This window comes from Plasmodium inui, assembly GCF_000524495.1.
Source record: "Plasmodium inui San Antonio 1 unplaced genomic scaffold supercont1.13, whole genome shotgun sequence".
Classification (NCBI taxonomy): domain Eukaryota; phylum Apicomplexa; class Aconoidasida; order Haemosporida; family Plasmodiidae; genus Plasmodium; species Plasmodium inui.
This window is the reverse complement of record NW_008481847.1, coordinates 466,597-471,916: the sequence shown is the minus strand read 5'-3', so window position 1 is coordinate 471,916 and position 5,320 is coordinate 466,597.

The following is a 5,320-nucleotide window of genomic DNA, read 5'->3' as shown; positions in this document are numbered from 1 at the left end:
GGGGCGCGGTATGGGGTCAGGGATAGTGTTTTGGGGGTTCTGTTTCAGCGTGGAGATCTCAGGGGTCACGATTGATTGGTTAAAATTTAGGGTTCTGCCTGGAGGCCTTACTGCTCACGAGGTTCTGGGTCTAGACTCTAGTGCTTACGGTTCAGTCTTGACGTTTCAGTGGTTATTCTTTAGGGTTTACGATTTAAGATTCAGTGGTCAGGTGTTAGGTTTTGCGCTTCAGCTTTCTGGTTTCAACCTTCAGGCTTCTGGTTTTATCGGTTAGATTCTGGTTTAGGATTTAGCTCTTAATATTCATCGTTCATGATTAATCTATTACGTCTCAGATTTTAGATCTGTTTTTTAGGCTTTATGGTCTACTCTCTATGATTCAGGCTCCACGATTTTTGCTCTAGGTCATAGGCTGCCCTCAGTTCCTCTTTTAACCGTTTAGTTGTAGATTCCTGGTTTATATTTTAGGGGGTACGATTCAGAACCCACGGCCCAGATTTAGTGTTTATGTTTTAGATTCTGCGGTTAGAGTTTAGGTTTCAGGCGTTTAGATTCAGGGAGCACGGCTTAGGAGCTAGGAGGGACATTCTAGTCGTTATGGACTAGGGTTCAGCTTTCAGTCCTCATCCTTTAGGGTCTAGGATTTCCGATTCTGTGCGTAGGGTTTAGTCTCTAGGTTCTGGGTTGATAGGTATGCTTCAGGGTCTAGGTTTTAGGGTCGAGTGTCTGAGGTTTGGGTTTTAGGGTTTAGGCTTTAGGCTCTGGCCTGGAATGTTGTGAGTTTAGGGTTCTGTTTTTGGATCACGATCTAGGGTTTATGGATCATAGGTCAAGAGGTTAGGGCTTAAAATTCAGTGTCTAGGCCTGCTTGGCTAGAAGACAGAGTCTTCAGCTTATGTTCTAGACTTGTGGCTTGTGATCTAGGCTTTAGTTTGCTAGGATTTAGATGCTATTGCATAGGACTTATGTTTCGGTTTTTAATCATCATATTTGTCGGGTGACTCTTATGGCCCCGGGTTCTGTACTCCTTGCGATGCGGTTTCATGTCTTATGCTCTGTTTGAGGCCTATTCTTTGCTGGTTTGGGGATTCTCCCGGTTTGTTATACTCTTTGCCTCTGGTTATTGACCTGTTGTGATCTGCTGAGAGAATGTCTCATGCTTCACATCTCCGGTATTCTGGGAAGGTGGCCTTTTAAGCTGTGGCTTCCTGGATTTTGCCATGTTGTCCTGTTTCCACGACTTAGTCACGATATCTTTTCGATTCCCTTGATACCCTTAAATTTAAGTTCTATTCGGTTCGGCTTAGGCTTCGGGGATAGTATTCGTTCAATGGTATTATGCTACTGCGTTTAGGGTTCTGGAGTTATCATTTAAGATTTACGTTTTGGGGGTCGTGCCTAGCTTGCAGCTCTTTTCTTTCTACTTTGGGATTTGTAGATGCCTTAGCCGTTCGATTTAGAGTGTACTGTCCAAGGGGTAGTGCTTGCGACTTAATACTTAGGTATTATCCCTTAAGGTGTAGCCCAGAGGATTCATTGCATACTCCTCAGGTTATACTCCTACCTGCCCTAGTAATTAGGTCACCATATCTCCACATAGTGGTACTATAAAGGTGTATCACCTACTGGTAATACGGGTAGCACGCCATGATTTTACGCTCCTTGATTTTTGGTTTAGTATCCTTCTTTTAAGGCCAATCTTCTGGGCTCATACTTGAAGGTGTAGGTAGTGCATGTCAGTATGGAGCCTATTCTAACTTAGCCGGTACGGACGACATGCCGTTTGCTGATTTCCTCGTTTCATGCTGAGGATTCAGGTTTCTTGGCCTGCTTCATCGGTTGGGTGTAACTTCGTGGACTTATCCCTTAGCCCTAGATTTTATATGGTATGACTTAATGTCGAGGAATTTGTTTGATGGATTTGGATTCTGTTCCTAAGCATGAAAGTTTAGTGCTTAGGCCTGCGGTATGTTGTTCTTAAGGAAGCACCTGTATTTTATAGATTGGGGGATTCAGGGTTATGGAGTTGTGTTCCTTCTAGTTCGTACTGTTCTTCTTTATCTGTTCTGAGTTTAAGTTTAGGTCTTAGTCGGTATCCCTACCTCTAGGCCCGCGACTGTTTCCTTACTTTTGGCTGCTCCTGCATCAGTTTGTATTCCCTATTGTTAGCTCCTGAGGTTTTCTTTCCCCTTCTCTACCTGTTAGGCGCAGCTTATAATTCCTCTTCTCCTGCTTCCCATGTTGTCCGGTTAAAGGCTTATTATTTCTAGACTCCCTTTCCTTATTACGACTCAATCTCTTGGGGGTCCCCCTCCAGGTTCGACGCTTAACGTCCACATTTAGGCTTTATGTTCATGCTGCAAGACTATTGCGTTAAGTTCAGAGTTCATTCTTTATAACTTGACTGCTCATGCCTTGGGGTTTACACTTCCTGGTTATTGCCCCTGCATGTATTTTTAACTTCTTAGGTTTCATTCCTTATGCTGTATCTCTTAGCCAAGAATGATTAAGTTTTCGATTTTGGATTTAGCCCTTGGAGTCTCAGCCTTGTTCCTCCTTTTTTAATTCCTGGGCTTTAACCTGTATGGGGTGTCAGGTAGGGCTTAAGCCTCAGTGAGGCTGAAGTAAGTTCCATGCTACAGGCACTGTTGGGCACATGCAATGCTTAGGCGTAGAGACTGGAAATGTATATCGCAGAGGTAGTTTTTCAGTCCCTGCCCATTTCCCTTATTATATGGATTCTATCTCGTACTTCCTAAACTGTACTGTCGGCCTCCTGTTTCAGGCTCTAGGTTGCTCCCATTATTGCTTATGCCTGCTCTCCCTTTTTTACGCTCTTCTCTGGCTTAGGTTCCTGTAATTTTGAGGGCTGCAACACTATGGAGTTCTGTTAAAGAGTACACTTCTCTCTATATATTTTACCTGTACTCCTTGGTTTTTACGCTTCAATTTTACGCAGTTAGGTTGCAGGGTGTAAGCACCTATCTCATTTGGGTTTTACTCAGGCATTGTGCTGTCGGCTTATGGAGGTTTCGTGTTGTCTCAACTTTTATTGTTCACTCTGTATTCTTTAATATTTAGCATTAATGCTTTATTTTTTATCCCTCCGGTTCGACTCTTGAGTGTATTTGTCAGGGTTTATCCTTTATGTTTTCTCCTCCAGGTTCCTGTGTATGGCCGGGGGGGTTTCTTTACCCCTTAGCGTCTATTAGTACTGTTCGATAAGTTATTTTAGGCGGGTAAGAATCACTGATTATGCGCCTTTTGTACTGTGATCATCCTTAGGTTTTTAGGATTTAGGTTGGAGTGCTTGTGTTGCTGGTCTCGGGTACTAAGTTTTATACCTCAGGGCTTAGTCTTGACGGCTTAAGAGTGAGGCCTGTAGCTTAGGGGGTACTTGGACTCTCCAGTATTTATCCGTACGGTTAGGTTCGTATTTAGTCCTCGTTATCTTTGTTTCTTGCTGTTATTTCCTATTTGCTTATTCTTAGGATTCCTCGTCTTATCTTGACGGTTTACGGTTCAGATTCCATGGTTGGGGATTCAGTTCCACTCCTTACGATGGATCTGATGTTGCTAGGGGGTATTCTTGTCTGAGGAAATGTGGGGTGCCTGTTGGACTCCTTAGGTTTACGGTTTATACCGTTGGTGTATGCTGCATCTCTCAGGTGTTTGCGCTACGGCTCATGCTGCAAGGTGTTTTGGTGTATTTGGTCCTATTATTCTTCAGGGTATGTCCCCGAATGATTTTGAGTTAGGCATCATGTTTAGTTTCTACAGGGTTTAATTTGGGGCGCCATCGTGTACTGCTTTTTCTTTACTTCCTATGGTTCTGATATGTGTTGTATTACTTGGTTTTCAACGTGGAGTGTTTGTGGTGTATGATTTATTGCTTATGCTTTATGGTTAAAGGCTTATCCTTCCTGTTTCTGATTGTGTCATCAGCCTCTAAAGTCTATTGTTTACGGTTAACCACTTAATGCTGTCCGCTCCGGATTTACAGTTTGGACCTTAAGCAGCGCCTCACAAGCACCATTGCCCAATTTGCGTCTCGAGTTTCTGTACTCCCCCCTCGGATTTACTTTATCATCTCCTCGTCCTTGTCATAATCGTGCGCTGTTTGGCTTTCTTTAACGCGCCTCTTTTTCTCTCCTCTTTGTGGTCTCTTCTTAGGTGTGTGGGAAGATATAATCAAACATATATTTGTAGATTCTTTATTATTCTGCCCATATTAAAGATATCTTAAGTGTCTTAATATAAAGATACAGAGCAATCAATGTTCAGACTCTCTCCGTTTCCTGTATTGAGATATATACAGAGGAACAACTGTCTTACTGATCTAGTCCTATTTCCCTGGCTGTTTTATTGTCATCCTTTTCCCATAGGATATATCCGTAAAATCGGGGAGTTATACAGGCTGGGATGACGCGCTGAATTATAGAGCACATATCCATCTATATTAATGTTAATCTATACTGTTCTAAGATTTGATGTTCATGAGTTGTCTCTCATATCCAAATGTGTATCCTCCTGTTCGTCTATGTCACTAGTGAATTCCTCTTAATGATATGGATATTATGGGAGGGGTACACAACAAGTTTGCTGCTTCACCATTCTTTGAATGTTTTTATTGAAATGTGTCAACACATGTTGAATGACTCCTATTTATCACTTGATTTCCTGCCTCTACAAGAAATTTGTACATATGACTCTGGAGTAAAGGCGATTATAGGAGAGTACCGCATAACTTTTGGATCCACTCTTAGAGGAGATATGCTGTCGGTTATGAATTCCACTGGTGCTATGGAAGCCTCCTGTGCTCATAGAAAATATATGTATATATGACGTCCAATAAATTAACCTTTGTATTTAATTGAGGATAATAAAAATCGAAGCGACAGATATTCTGCTTATTACTGCTATTCATGCATAAATGTGATATATTCATACTATGACAGTTCGTATTTTATGTTTTATCATGCAAAACTGAGTTTATCACTCTTATATCCCTATTGTGAAATACGGAGGAAGGGATGGGGATAAATAGTATAGATATTGTTACTTCTGTTCCACAGATACAGTTGTCAAGCCGTGTTAAAACGGGAGAATATTAATACTGTGGTGCAAATTCATTTGTTTTCCCATGTTCAGAGATCTAAATAGCACTCATTTGTTGTTGGCATTCCCATAGATCAGACGAAATTGAGAGATTTTTTACTTATACTTACAATATATGCCGATGATAATGTCATCGCGGACAATCCATCGTCTATATCGGAATTGTTGGATTACCGTCCTGTATTAATGTTGTGTGCAGTCT